At 40.7% G+C, this 16,137-nt stretch overlaps 2 non-coding genes across 2 annotated transcripts in view; both read left to right on the forward strand.

Annotated features, from left to right (window-relative positions):
• Window positions 1-15,342: 15,342 nt before the first annotated feature.
• LOC149152327 (5.8S ribosomal RNA) lies at window positions 15,343-15,495 on the forward strand. The gene has a single exon (XR_016263904.1). It is a non-coding gene; the product is annotated as a 5.8S ribosomal RNA (ribosomal RNA).
• Window positions 15,496-15,741: 246 nt separating this feature from the next.
• LOC149152328 (25S ribosomal RNA) overlaps window positions 15,742-16,137 on the forward strand; it is a 3,357-nt gene continuing 2,961 nt past the window's right edge. The window contains exon 1 of the ribosomal RNA XR_016263923.1: window positions 15,742-16,137. This exon is cut by the window's right edge and continues 2,961 nt beyond it. This is a non-coding gene — a ribosomal RNA (25S ribosomal RNA).

Raw genomic sequence — 16,137 nt, forward strand, 5'->3', positions numbered from 1 at the left:
GATGGTATGTTCACCCATAAAATGCATCATTATCTTTGCATGATAAACATACATTATACCAAATCTGCGTTCACATGTAAAAAAAATTTGAACTAGCAAAAGTAAGGCAGTCCATTCCTTTTTAATGACACTTACAGGTATTCCTTTGGTGAAGATAGTGGTATCCATACCTGGATTTTTCAACATGTTCTTCCACTCTTGGCCTTCAACAGTTCGATTTTTGAACCAACGTTCCCCAGTACGAGGCAAAGCAGTTGCTTGAGCCAAGCTACTCTCTGTGACAGTGAATTGTAGGTCTCCAATCTCCACCTTATCTCCATCAAACGACCGAGCAAAGGCCTTGGTAACTTCTTTGTGATATCCTTTGAACTTCTGAATAAATTTTAACCACTTGGCCTTCTGCAGGGCATTCTTCGTTTGTGGGTAACCGTCTAGAAACTTAGAACCTTCCGACTCTGCTCTTAATAACTTGCCCATTTCGGTTACCAGCTCTCTTGCTGCTCTGACAGCGCTGTTTGAATACTGGAGGAGAGAGCTATACGGGAAAACAATGTTCAACAGTGGGTATTACGGCTACAACAGAATGGCCGTGATGCAATTACAAGACTGGTGGTCAGGGTTTTGAGTGGAGAGGTGAAGAAAATAGAACAGAGTATGTTTACGGTGAAACATAGTAGTGAATGAACCGAGAGTGAAAAAACGGTGGAATAAGGGAGTGAACAGCAATAGAAATGGAGTTATGCATGCGTAGAAGGGTGTTATGAGTAAAGGATGAAACGACCGAATCCCATGGACGTCGGGTGGTTGTGTACACCTGGCTGGGGAATGATCAATTGGAGAGCCGTGGTACAACAGTACACGTCACTCTAGTACGAAGAATTAATGAGAGAGCAGGCCGTATTAAGTTCGAATCAACAGCAATTAGGGAACCGTTAGGAAGGTGGTGAGGTGGATTACGCAGAATAATGGATGAGGAGTGGACGGGGATCTTGTCAATCATTACATTAAGTGCCTCATACCATAATCCGAAGACCATACATAAATGATATAACTGTTAGTTAGAAATTTAGAACATACCTTCGTGTATTTGCATTTTGATCCCTTTGCTAATTATGATGCTAACCTTTGATTGATTGCTGTCTTTGTATATGCTATGTGTCCTTGCTCTTTAATGATGCTGGTGCTTTTGACTGCAGATTTTTTCTTTTTGAAACAGAGTTTGTTTTTGTTGCAGGAACAGAGTGTATTAGCTGCGGAATCTTGATATCAGCTGCAGAATTGGCTCCTAGCTGCAGAAATTGCAGCAACACTTTTCTGCCTGCACAAAGAGGATTAAAACAACTTGACTGAATGGAATAGTTCTAAGAGGGACTTTATTTGGTGAAAATGAGATGGAATGAATGGACTGGAAGAAAATGAAGTGGAATGAAAATGATGAGATGGATGAGATGGACAGAGAAAGAGAGAGATTTTTTTTGGAAAATATAAAGTGTCAGGTGACCCTGATTTTCACTTCATATTTTCTGCATAAGACCGCCAATCCAAGATTGGTTTTCAGGCTTATACAAGAGATTTTTTTTTTTTTTTTTTTTTTTCTTTTTTTTTCTTTTTTTTTCTTTTTTTTTTCAACTGAAAGAAACAAAGGTTAGGCTGATGGAGGAGAAGAATTCTTCTCCACTAGCCTCATTGCAGAATCTTCTTGGAATATTTTAACAAATTCCTCCCTTGAGAGTGGCTTATGATAGACTTTCAATCGGTGGCCATTCACAATGAGAGGAGTCTGAAGCTCATCAATGGTCTTCACTCGAACTGCTCCATTGTTAAAGACTTCATCAATCTCATATGGCCCAAGCCAATGAGTTTGAAATTTTCCTTTGAAGTCCTTAAACTTGGAATCAAACAATAGTGCCCAATCTCCCTTCTGAAACTTTCTTTCTTTGATGTGTCGATCATGCCACTTAGTTCTTTGGTGCTGAACTAGATCGGTCCTTAGAATTGCATCTTGTCTTATTTCATCTAGCTCATTTAGCTGGTCCATTCTGTGCTTTTGGGCTTCTGATAGGCTCATCCCCAATTGAATTGCCATCTTGAAGGTCTTGATTTGGAACTCAATGGGGAGCAGGACTTCTTTCCCATAAACAAGTTCATAGGGAGAATGTCCTGTTGTGTTCCTCCATGTAGTTCTATAGGCCCATAAGGCTTCAGGAAGCCTTTCTGCCCAATCTCTTCTGTGAAGATGAACAGTCTTGGTGATAATGCCTTCAATAACTTTATTTGTAGATTCCACTTGACCATTTTCTTGCGGATGGTATGGAGTAGATGTTTTGTGCTTGATTTTGTATTCCTCCATCAGCTTCTCCATCAATTTAGATGTAAATTGACTTCCCTGATCTGTCACAATTTCTCTTGGGACACCAAAACGAGTAAAAATATCCTCAAAAAGAAATTGAACAACTGAATTTTCAGTGGCAGAAGGCAATGCCTTGGCTTCTACCCACTTAGTAACATAATCAGTGCAAACCAATATATACTTCTTTTGCTTAGATGGTGGATTAATAGGTCCAACGAAATCTAGAGCCCATTTCTCAAAGGGTTCGATGCATACCTGTGGCTGTAGTGGCATTTCATTTGAAGGAGTTGGTCTCCCAACTCTTTGGCAGCTGTCACACCTTCTAACATATTGCTTTGCATCTTTAAAGAGAGAAGGCCAATAATATCCTAAAGAAAGGATTTTATAGGCCGTCCTCTTGTCAGCAAAGTGTCTGCCGTACGGTTCATCATGACATGCCTTAAGGATGTCAGGCATTTCATCTTCCCGAACACATCTTCTGATCATACAATCTGGCCCTGTTTTGAACAATTCATTAGAAATCCAAGAATAATGTGAACTCTCCTGAATGATTTTCCTTTTCTCATTAGGAAATAAGTGTAGAGGTAGCTTCCCTGTAACTAGATAATTAGCAATATCTACATACCAAGGAGTCTTGGTAGTTACTGCAAACAAGTATTCATCTGGAAACTTATCCTCTACAGGAGAATCTTCGTTAGTGTTTTGGATTCTAGACAAGAAATCAGCTACTGTGTTTTGTTTCCCTGGTCTATCTAACACAGTAATGTTGAATTCTTGTAAAAGTAAAACCCATCTTGTAACTCTGCCATTAGTAACAGGTTTGTTCATGAGATATCTAATTGCAGAGTGATCAGTATGGACAAAAGTTTCATAGCCGGTTATATAATGTCTAAACTTGTTGATTGCATGAACAACGGCTAAGAATTCTTTTTCAGTCACAGTGTAATTTAACTCAGTAGGAGTCAAATTTTTACTGGTGTAATAAATGGCATAAGGGACCAAATCCTTTTGTCCCAAGACAGCTCCTAGAGCTGTATCTGAAGCATCAGTAGAAATGTGGAAAGGGAGTTTCCAATTTGGCCCTCTCAAAATGGGTGCTTCAGATATTCTAGTCTTTAAAGTTTCAAATGCAGACTGACATTCAGGATCCCATTTGAATTCACAGTCTTTGGTAAGTAATTTGAAAAGAGGAGATGCTATCTTGGTGAAGTTTTCAATAAATCTTCTATAATACCCAGTAAACCCAAGAAAACTTCTAACATCTTTCTGGCAATTTGGAACAGGTAACTTGGAGATGACTTCCACTTTGGATCTATCAACTTTAATTCCATCTCCTGAAATATGATGTCCTAAAACAATCCCTTCAGTAAACATCATAAAACACTTTTCATGACTTAATGAAAGATTTGTTTCTTTACATCTAATTAGGACTTTTTCCAAATTTTCTAATGCTTCTTCAAATGTGTTACCATAAACTGTGAAATCATCCATGTAGACCTCTACACAATCATGAATTAGATCTGAAAAGATTCCTAGTACAGCCCTTTGAAATGTAGCGGGTGCATTGCATAATCCAAAAGGAAGTACTCGGTAAGCAAAAGTTCCCCAAGGACAAGTAAATGTGGTTTTGTCCTGATCTTCAGGTGCTACCTGAATTTGATTGTAACCACTAAAACCATCCAAAAATGAGAAATACTTTTTGCCTGCTAAAGTATCTAATACTTGATCAATAAAGGGCAAAGGAAAGTGATCCTTCAAGGTTGCTTTGTTCAATTCTCTGTAATCAATGCAAACCCTCCATTTACCATTCTTTTTAGGTACTATAACCAAGGGAGAAACCCATTGGCTATCTGAAATAGGGTAAATGAAGTTTACATTGAGTAACTTCTGGAGCTCTTCTTTCACTATCTCCCTAAGATTGGATTCATCCTTCTTTGAAGTTGTCTGATTGGTCTACTGTTTTCCTCAATGTAGATGTGATGAATGCAAGTCTTAGGGTCAATACCTTTCATGTCGGTATACTCCCATGCAAAAGCAGTAGAATGTCTTTGCAAGACTTTGGTTAGCTCTTCCTGTTGGGATTTTTCCAAGTTTTTGTTAATGTTTAATGTTTTTCCTGGAAAGATCTCAATGGCAGAACTACCAAATTCTTCCATAGAGAAAAGAGACATTTGTCTAGATGATAGAAACTCTATGTCAGAATCTAACTGAAATTGTGTAGAGTCATATTCTGAAGATGGTTCAAAATTTTCTAATGTATTCAGAATTTGACTCTCTTCACTAATCTAAGAAATGGTAAAGACAGGTTGTATAGTATCTTCATCATCAACCCACTCATTATCTCCTATTTCTGTAATTGCTTTCGCTGGAGGATACAAATTGAACTTCTTTGTTGAATTGCCATCAGAAATATACATATCCCCAGACCTACGACTTATGAAAGCATCAGCTATGGCTAGCCAAGGTCTTCCTAAAATAAGAGGATGTCCTCCTAGATTGTTCTTGGGAGTTAAAATCATAAAATCAACTGGATATTCCCAAGAGTCTAGGGAGACTGGAATGCCTTCCAATATACCATCAGGTTTAATGATTGATCTATCTGCAAGTTGCAGTAAAGTAGGTGTAAAGAGAAGGTTAGGAAGTTTTAACTGGTCCATGGTCTATCTACTCATAATGTTGATAGCAGCCCCTAAATCAATCAAAGTATTTGGTATTTTTACCCCATTGATATGTGTTTTGACAATTGGACTACTGGGATCTACATATTTCTGCATGGTCATCTTTCCCATCATAATATCTGCAATTTTTCCTACCAGGTGGATCCTTCTGGTATCTCTTGGTTTCCTTCCTGGTCTTTTAAGGCTCAACTCCTTTATTGTTTTTGCTAGAATGGGAATCTCTTTAATGGCTTGTAACAAGGGAATCTTGATACAGACATTCTTCAATTCATCTAGAAAATTATAGTCAGGCAACCAAATTTGCTTTTCCACTCCTTTGTCGATTTGTAACCTTTCAGGAAAAGGAGGTGTGGATGAAGATGTAGGTTGCTCAACTATGGGAGTTGTGGGGGTCATTTCTTTTTCTTTTTCTTTTTGAGTATTTGGGTTTTGAAGGGATGCTTCAGAACCCTTATTAGCTTTAAGAGATTCTTCCTCAGAAATGCTTGGCTGTTGAACATTTATAGAAGGTTGATCTAGGATTCTACCTGATTTGAGTTGTACTTCATTGAGAGGAACAATCATATAGGTAGGGAATGGTTGACCTTCCATCATGTAAGCATTTTGAGGGTTCCTATTATTGGGGTTTGGCAATCGCTGAGAAGGAAGTTGATTTGAATTTTGTTGGGATTGGAGCAAGAGTTGAGAATTTTGATTTTGTGGAGAAGGTTTTTGTTGTTGAGGGAATGGCAATGATAGTTGTTGACTTTGATTTGGAAGTTGTGGAGCTTGCTGGTTCTGAAAAGATGGAGGATATTGATAGAATTGAGCAAATCTCCCATAAGGATTTTGCATGCTTTGCATCCATGATTGAAAAGGATTTTGAGGTTGAGGCCAAGGTTGTTGCCAAGGATTCCAATTTGGTTGGGGTTGAAAATTCATAGAGTTGTTAAACCCTTGATTTTGTTGCCCTGCCAAGGTCTCCTTGCAACAAAACAGAGAGATTCGAGTGTATTTGGATCTTCTTGAAAGACTGCTTTGAGCCCAGGGATTGAAGGACAATCCTTGGTCTCATGGTTTTCTGAGCAAATTACACATGTTTCCACAACTTGTGCTTCCAAGGGACATTCCCTTAAAGCATGTTTCTTCCTACATTTCGGGCAAAAGATGGCCAAGGCCTCGGCTTCTGCTTTCTGTTTATTGTGGATCTTAAGGGTGTCTAATTGTTCACTAAGACTCCCTAAGATGTCAGTTTTGAATTCATCAAGCATATTGCCGATCTCAGCCCTACTTACTGATCCAGTTGCAGATTTATTTGCCCTGAGGAGAGAAGGATCTCTAGGCCCTTTTTGAGTTTTTGATTTACCCCTTGAGAGATGGACACATAATTCTGCTATGTCAGAAAGTGGAAGCTGAGATATATCTCCCTTCCCCATCATATTCAAAAGATCTATCCATTCATCTCTAACGGCTTTTAGTAATAGGGCTTTCAAGGTCTCTTCATCCAAGTTACTCATTTTTGCTCTTTTCAAATTATATTGAAATCTTTCAATCAATTCCTCCAAGTTCTCATCTTCTCTTTGTACCATTTTAAATACCTCATCCTTGTGATTGGTGGGCATACAATAGTCCAGGTACCTATCCAAAAATGTCTGTTTCATATCATTCCAAGACCTAATGGATTGAGTGACTAACCCCATGAACCATTTCAAAGCTTGTCCTTTCAATGTGGAAGGGAACAATTTGAGTTTTTGAGTGTCATCCAAATAGTCATAAGTTCTACATACGACTTCAAACTCAAATAAAAATGTTTCAGGGTCCTCATTCCTTGATCCATGAAAGTTCGGGAGGACAGATGGTGAGATGTTCTTCATGGTGGCTCGGGAATCCTCGTCGACTATAGGGAACCCGAATGAGTTATCCCCATCCCTATTACCTCCACTATTACCTCTACCTCCTCCATTGTTTCCTCCTCCTCCTCTACCTCTACCTCTACCAAATCCAGGTGCTCCTTCCTCTGCCATGGTAGTTTCCCAAGAGACTTCAGAGTCTTGTGGTTCTTCTACTAAGGGTGTATGAGAAGGATTCCCTCCTTCTTCTTCAGGTGTTTCTACTTCTTCAATTATAATTTGCCTTTCTGGAGAAAGAAGGAAAGGATCTCTTTCTAATTCAGACTCAATGGAAGGTATGGGAGAGTTGACTCCTGCTTCTTGAATTCCGGGAACCCTAGGGCTAGGAGTGTCAGTTGGAGATAAGGGAGGTGTCTCTTGTCTATCCCTTGAAGTAGATGGACTTGTAAAAATCGAACTCTTGGCTCTAACTAAAAACCTTCCCCTAGAATCTCTAGCTCTATGCATGTCATTTTTTTTTTTTTCTTCAAGTCAGGCTAATAATTCTTTTTCTGATCTTCCAGGTCACTCTAGGTGTAAGAAGAGAGCATACTTAAGAAACTATTAAACCAATAACTTTCTCTTTTCTGATCCTCCAGATCACTCTAGGTGCAAGAGGAGAGCATACTTTGAGAGGTTATCAATTTCCCTTTCTTGAAATTTTCTTAATTTTTTTTAGAATTGGCTACCTAATTTCACTTCCCCGGCAACGGCGCCAAAATGTTTGGTCAATTTAGTGTTTTCTAAATTGCTATCATTAATTGTCAACCCGGGGCTCGTAAGCTGATGAAGTGAAGTGTACAGTATATACTTAAGCAACCTTTCCTAGTTCTTTTTGTCGTTTTTGGATGATGTTTGTGGTTGATTTAACTTCTTAAGATGGAGTGATGGATTTATAAACAAATGAGTGTGTGTGTGTGCATATGTCAGAAGAGAGAAGTGAATAAGGAAAAGCTGTTGGGAATGCTTCTTGAACTTTTTAAAGAGAAAGCTTGAAAAGTGACTTGCAATGGAATTGAAACTTCAAATGAAAGCAAAGCATTAAACAAAGTGACTAATGGCACTAGTCCACTATCTATGTTGCTGGTAAGAACAAAAATAGCATCTATGTTAACTCAATGGAAAGTGAAAAACACTACTTTAACTGCAAAACTTAAATGACAAATCATAACACTTCATTCTTCCTTAACATTCTGCCTCCAGCTGAAATTGTTCATGTGAAAAATAGTTAAGAAGGAATCAGTAATATGAGTCCAAAAGCTAATCAAACCAAGCTGCCACTCAATGATATTTTGGTCCAATAAAGGTTAGTCAATTATGATGAGAAGACCATCAAAAGGTTAGTAAGCAACTTGTCAAAAACTTGATAAAATAAACTAGCAATGAAACTAAGTAAGCAAGGTAAGAATCAGCAGCTAAGACAAGACAACTTCAAATACCATCAGTGATAAAAAGAAATAAAAACACACTATCCCAGGCTCCTAACACACCTGCATAAACAAACTGATCAGTTCTTAAAAGTGCTGGAAATGTAAAGGCATGAAATCAAACTGTACATTATTATACATGCTCAAAGAAATGAAAAGCTGCAGAAATCAAACTATACATTATTGTACATGTGAAAATGAAAACAAAGAAAGGCAGGAAAATAAAGTTAAATGTTACTGTACATAGGTTGTGGCAGATGGGGGCCCTCCATCCACTCAACCAGCTAAAGATCAGCTACGTAGAGATGAACAGGAACAGTCTTCTTATATTAAATCAGCATGTCAAAATACAGTGAAAAAGTGTTGTAGAAACAGTCTTTTAAAACAGAGTTTGATAACCAAAGTAATTACAGCAATTACAATATTAAAAAGCTAATCTCTAAGTGTTGGCAAACGCTTTATTTATAGGCACAGGGACAAACTGTCCTCTGCGTAAACTAAGCAACTACAGTCTTGACTAATTAACTATGCAGCAACACGCAGGCAACTCCGTGCACGTTTGGAGGAAACGGTCATCATGGGGAGTAAATCTATGGTTAGATCCTATCCCTTGCTGTCTTCGTGGCATGGAGGAAGTGCCAGCTGTGGTTCCGTGTCTCATTTGCTCACGCAAAGCCGTGCCACCGTCTGGAACTTTGCTGTTTGACCGTGGGTGCACCTGCGTTGACCGGGGGCATATGTGACCGATTTGGCCCAACTAATAGCATACGAACCATGTATACATCCATACCAACGTGCCCATGTGGCCCGTTTCTTGAGAAGACACGTGGAGTATAGCAAAAAACAAAAAGGTTGCAGAATCTCTGAACAGCTGCGGAATTGCTGAACAGCTGCGGAATTGCAGAATAGCTGCGGAATTGTTGTACATGTACCAAAATTCTAAACCAACAGTCAATCATTAGCACAGTCAACAAATCATGTTAAAAAGACATATAATGCAATGAATTGAACAAGTTGATGGAGGAAATGATGTCAGAAGAGAGAAGTGAATAGGGAAAAGCTGTTGGGAGGATAGGTAAATGAGTGCAAGGTTGAGGCTCAACAGGCAGCGCCCCCGAAGCTAAAAAAAGCTGTAAAATTGCCTTGTAAAAGTATAGTAATTTCTAGTCAATCTGGGCCGTTCATTAGGCGGATGATCTGACGGTAGAACTTATGTTTAGTTTAGGGTTTTTTGCCCTAGAAGGCAACCCCTCTCTTTGTATGAGGGTATTGTATTTGAGGCTGTGAGATAGATGTGTATTCTGTGAGCAAGAAACAGAGAGGTGAGACTGTGAGAGAAAACAGAGGATATTACAGCGGATTTGTTGTAGGTTGTGTCTCTCCATTTGCTAGATAATAGAAAGGAAGGACTGGCTGTTCGGGGTGGACGTAGCCCAAACTGGGTGAACCACGTATATCTGTGTCTCTCTTGTTTTGTGCATTTTCTGTGTTTATATTTCTGAAATATTTTATGTGTTCCATTGCTCCGTAATATATAATTTTCTAACAAACGACGGGGTTTTAATTGACTTTCTTCCATGATTGCAGATTACTCGATCAACCAAAAATAAAGGGGAAGTATGTTTCTGAATTAGATGAATTTTAGACGCTTTGACACAACTCGTTTTTTCAATTTTTAAGAGTCGAGAAAAAACAAATGATGACTCTAGTCGCCTTCGATTTTTAATGAGCATGAAGTGACAAGTGCTCAGATGGACCTTTTCCGTTAAGGAGTCTGAAAAGGAATGAAAGGGACTGCCCTGGAAATCTAGGCAGAAGGATTACCAAACCAATCGCAAAACTGTAGAATACTTTTTACTGTACGGAAGTCAATCTTCCCGAATGCTGTGTTCAGTGCATTGCGATCGATAGGGCGGTAGACACGGCTTCCTATGGATAAAGGATTAAGCCTATTGTGGTCTCAAAAAATATGCTCGACGGTACGTGGGAGCACAAGTTCGTACTGGCACTTATCATCTCAAAGTGGAGGAATCACCCAACCAACAGTGAGAACAATAGTTACCAGGCTTTACCACGCCGGAATACATCTCTAGCCTAGACTTCTAGATGTTGTGCGTTAGGTTCCAAAGTGTTGTTAGATTCATTAAATTTATTTTATAGCTGATCTTGCTTAAGAAATTTACCTTTCAGGCTCACCGCGTGATGTAGATATACAATTCCTAAAATGCAATCTAAGATGATAAAAAGTCATTTTATCTTATTTGTGCAATGAAAATCCTAGCTACTAAGGAAAGAGAGACAATATTCTTTCAACAAAGAGCAAAGAGTACACACTATATGCACCTTCCTAAATCAAACGAATCAAACAGTCTAAATGCAAATGCACATTCATGTATTTATTTTCAGCCTTCTTAATATGTGAATGATAAAAGAAAGCTAATGCGCAAATCTGAATTATTTTTCAAAGTGACAATTACTAACAAGTTTCTTTTCAAAATAAAAATGAAGACAATGACAACACTTTGCGATTTGGAAATGAAAACTTCTTTCGACACTAGAAAAACTACTAATTTAGATCAAATACAATAGTAATAGGGTAATCGACTATCAAGAACAATCAAGTTCTCTTCTATGACTGAAAACGACACTTGCGACACTTTCAAATCAAGAAACGATAGTAAAATTACATTACTTCTTTGTAAAGGAGAACTGAAAATGACTCAACAAATACATAAAAACATTTACAGTTCTTTGCACAATGGAGGTGGAATAACAACAAGGAAAGGGGTTTCAAATAGAGGTATACTGACTACAGGTAGCAAAACTCTTGAATAGATCTTAAAAGAGTGAACACAGAAACCAAAATTTAGGAACAAGGCCTTGTCTGATCAGCGCACCTGTAACACAGTGAATTTGAAATGCAGCGCACCTACTACACTCGGGAAGTGCACTGAATTTGAGATTCACAGAACAGACAGTGCTCTGGACCAGGGATGAGACTTTGATTGGGTTCCGGGTCACAGTTTGCAGTTCAGTTCAGGGTTTTTGGCCGAGCAAGTGGTAATCAGTAAATCAATCACAGGGGTATATCTAAGGAGGTTACTAGAGCCACCACGAGGGCAATTAGAAAGCTTGTAAATCAATTGTTTAATTCATAAACAAAACCCGGAGATTGACTGAAGCAGTGTTGATCTACTTTGCATTTGCATAGCAAATGCAGTTCGAAGGCTAGCTGGCTTGACTTCAGGCTTCGTCTGTAAGTTTATAAAGTAAACAAATGTAGATAAACAATCAATCTATTCGCTCCCCAGTGGAGTCACCATTTTGTTATAGGGAAAAGTGTCTATGCAGAACTGCTAATCCCACTAAGGCTGGTAGCTACCTTAGAAACAAACAAAGTAAAACTACTTTCATTTTCCTTTATGAAAGATATATAAGAGAAGAATAAAGGAGACCAACCTCTGTCTTGCGCTTGGTTCCTTGCTCGATTCCTCTCTCTTTTGGTAGTCCTTTGCTACTTTCCTTTCTTGTATACCCAGCTTCATAGAGTACCTGTAGAATCAAAGTAGCATAACACTATATGAGAACATCTATCTATTATCATAAACAATCTAGGATCAGATGTAAATTGACCATACAAATGCATAAAACATAAATCACACAAGAGTATGGAGGAAAACTTGAATAGCTTTATTGATAATCAAGAAAGAGCCAAGAGAGTTACAACCAGTAGTTCTGACCTAGCATCATCCTCGCAGCAAGTAAGCCCTTCTTCGCCTCATGAAAATCTTAGATCACCCAACACTATGATGTTGCCTCAAGAAACTAACAGAAATTCCTTACAAGATGCAAAATTCCAGCCTCTGTATCTTTGGGATGAGGGATCCATATATAGATGTCTACAAGGGAGATGAGTTAGCTTGTGATTTAATTAGTGTCTTTCCTCTGATAGTTCTTGCTTCCACTTGGAGATTGATGATCTCTTACTCATCCCTGGTCGAATTCAGAGAGGCAAGTGTCATAGGAGAAGTTTCTGGAAGATTCCATGATCATCCACCTCGCAAACTGTCTCTACCACTTGTATTTTCTCATCCATCGCACCCCATAGAAGGGATTTTTGAAATGCAACGCACTTCCCATGTGTACAAGGTGAGATGCATCGCACCCTGGCCATGGAGCAAGTGAAATGATCCAGTTTTGATCAGTTCTGAGTAGTTTTTCATGGAGAACTTCTGGGAGATGATGTAATCAATTGACCTTGTTCTTTTAGGGGTTCGAACAACACCTTTAGGGACTTAGGAGCCCTTGGTTTATGGACATTCTATGCTTGGGGTTGCAGTGCCCAAAATTGTCTATAACAGGGTGCATGAAGGCGCCCGCCCGCTGGGTGAACGAAGGCATGAAGTTCGGTTGAGGAGTTTTTGTTGGCAGTCCATGTGAGGGCATGCCTACCCAACTCGGGCAAGGTAACTTGTGCACTTGAATGGTGAACTTGGTTGGCTACATGAAGGTGTTGCCTATTGTAAATTTGACTAAGTATGAAACTTGGGGTTTCCCAGGTATACTTGTAAATATTGTAAAGTTGTATAATATATTGAAATTGGGCACACTCATTGTTCTGGGAGTTGCCCCTCCCTTTATAATGTGCAATTGTGGTCTTCATGTATAATTTCTATGGATAATGAATGTGTATGGGTGTTCATTAGTATAAAGGAACAATAATAATACTTGGTGAAGAAAAATAAACTATGTATCGAATGTTAAGGTGTAGTCCATGAACATAAGTATTGGTTAAAAGAAAGTGTTCAGTGGTGCCATAGCTCGCCATAAGTGGTTGAAAGACTACTTGAGGCGTGGGGACATGACAGGGTGGGTCGGGCGAGGGCATACCTAGGCGAACGAGCCTGTATCAAAATTTCTAAGTTGTGGCCCGAGTTTGGCTTTGTGCACATTCGTGCAACTCGTTTGCTCAACTCTCCCTTGTCCCTTCTTTTCGGTCGTGTGGTTGCCCACGTAAATTCATTTGGGTGGGTTTTCTGAGGGAGTCCATGTCAAATCGTTTGGGCAGATCGGGCGAGGGTGTCCGTGTAAACTCAATCGGGTGGGTCAAGTGAGGGAGCCCCCATGCGAACAAGCCCATATTAAAAATTCTAAGTTGTCACCCAAGGTTGCCTTTGTGCATGTTCATGTAGCTCGTTTGCTTGGCTCTCCCTTTTCCCTTCATTAGGGTCGTGTGGGCGCCCATGTAAACTCGTTCAGGAAGTTCATTTGAGGAAGTGTGTGCCAACTTGTTCGGGCGGGATGGACGAGGGTGTCCATGTAAACTTGTTTGGGTGGGTCAGGCGAAGGCGTGCCTGGGCGAACAAGCCTGTATCAAAAATGCTAAGTTGTGACTCGAGGTGGATTTGTGAAAATAGGTGCAGCTCGTTCTCCTGGCTCTCCCTTGTCCCTTCGTTTTGATCATGTGGGCACCCATGTAAATTCATTCGGGTGGGTCATTTGAGGGCATCCATGTGAACTCATTCGGGCAGGTCGTTCGGGCAGGTTGTTCGAGCGGGTCGGGATAGGGCGTGCCCAAGTGAACAAGCCCGTATCAAAAATGCTAAGTTGTTACCCGAGGTTGGCTTTGTGCACATTCGTGAAGCTCGTTTGCCTAGCTCTCCCTTGCCCCTTTGTTACAGTCGTGTGGATGCCCATGTAAACTCATTCGGGCAGGTCGTTTGAGGGCGTCCGTGTTAACTCATTCTGGTAGGTCGTTCAGTCTGGTTGGCTGAGGGCATCTGTGTAAACTTGTTTGAGTGGGTTGGGCAAGGGCATGCCCGGGCAAACGAGCCCGTATCAAAAATGCTAAGTTGTGACCCGAAGTTGTCTTTGTGCACGTTCGTGTAGCTCGTTTGCCCGAATCTCCCTTGTCCCTTAGTTTCGGTCATCTGGAAACCCATGTAAACTTGTTTGGGTGGGTCGTTTGAGGGCCTCCGTGCCAACTCGTTCAGGCGGGTCATTCGGGTGGGTCGGGCAAGGGCATCCGTGTAAACTCATTCAGGTAGGTTGGGCAAGGGCACGTGCGGGTGAATGAGCCTGTATAAAAAATGCTAGGTTGTGAGCTGAGGTTAGCTTTGTACATGTTCATGTAGCTCATTTGCCCAGCTCTCCCTTGTCCCTTCGTTATGATCGTGTGGGCGCCCATTTAAAGTTGTTCAGGCTGGTTGTTTGAGGGCGTCCATGTCAACTCGTTCATGCAGGACGTTTGAGGGCGTCTGTGTAAACTCGTTCGGGAAAGTCGTTGAGTGTGAGGGCGCACCTGGGCACACGAGCTCGTATCAAAATTGTTGAGTTGTGACTGGGGGTGGGCTTTGTGCACGTTCATGTAGCTTGTTTTCCTGGCTCTCCCTTGTGCCTTCATTTCGGTTTTGTGTGGGTGCCCATGAAAACTCTGTCGGTTCACGTCAGGTTAGGCTAGGTCATGTCGTGTCGTGTCATGTGGGGGCACCCATGAAAACTCATTCGGTTCAGTCGGGTCGGGTCGTGTGACAGTGCCCATGTAAACTCGTTTGATTCTTGCTTTTCGTGTGAAAAGTTGGTTGATAATTAAGATGTATTTTCAGTTCTGCCTGAAGGATGGCCTTGCATCATTTTTAGGATGGTTGATTCTCATCTACTCTCCATCCCCACTTGGTAGCACACGAGTGGTAATGTTGGCCATGCTCGTCTTGGTTCCTCGGTTAGCTTTTCGTGTGAAAGTTGTGTTGGTAATTGAGTTTTTTTTTTTTTTTGTTTTTTTTTTTTCGGGTTTGCCTAAAGAATGGCCCTGGGTCATTTTTTGGGTGGCCAATTTTCATCTTCTCTTCATCCCCACTTGGTAGCACATGAGTGGTAATGTTGGTCATGCTCGTTTCGGGAGGCATATGTGAACAATTCCCCTTCTACTCTCCAAGTTCTTTGGCCCTTAGCCTTACATTTGATGTGGGGGGGTGCCCCTATTCAGTGTTGTGGCGGATTTTTTGGTAATACATGGAAACGACTCTTGGCAACGAATATCTCGGCTCTTGTTACGATGAAGAACGTAGTGAAATGCGATACTTAGTGTGAATTGCAGAATCCCGTGAATCATCGAGTTTTTGAACGCAATTTCCCCTGAGGCCTCAGTCAAGGGCATGTCTGTCTGGGCGTCACATCCCATTTAAATGCGCTCCCTGCAATATGTTAGGGAGTAGCGGAGCTGGTCGTCCATGCCCAATGTGGTGCAGTTGGCTGAAATACCTCGAGCGATTTTTCGTGCGTCTGTCGGCGAGTGGTGATCTTGTCCCCTTGGATGGGCATTCATAATTAGCTGATGTGGGCTTTGTCTGGCATCGCTCAAACTTGATTTTCTCTCTCTTATCCTCCCATTGGGTAGGGTGGATTTAGCTTCAACTTTGTGACCTCGGATCAAGCGAGAAAAAACTTTGAGTTTAAGCATATAATTAAGTGGAGGAAAAGAAACTTACAAGGATTCCCCTAGTAGCGGTGAGCGAACTGGGAAGAGCCCATCGTGAAAATCGAGTGGCAGCGTCACCTAAATTGTAGTCTGTAGAAGTGTCCTCAGTGGCAGACTTGGGCCAAGTCCCTTAGAAGGGGGCACCTGAGAGGGTGACAACCCCGGCGGGCCGGGACCCTGCCACATCACAAGGCATTGTCGGCGAGTCGGGTTGTTTGGGAATGCAACCCTAATTAGGTGGTAAATTTTGTCCAAGGCCAAATACGGGCGAGACACCGATAACGAACAAGTATTGTGAGGGAAAGATGAAAAGGAATTTGAAAAGAGAGTTAAAGAG

Source organism: Pinus tabuliformis, chromosome 9, assembly GCF_031772625.1.
Source record: "Pinus tabuliformis cultivar Carrire ecotype Pingquan chromosome 9, CPIR1, whole genome shotgun sequence".
Taxonomy (NCBI): domain Eukaryota; kingdom Viridiplantae; phylum Streptophyta; class Pinopsida; order Pinales; family Pinaceae; genus Pinus; species Pinus tabuliformis.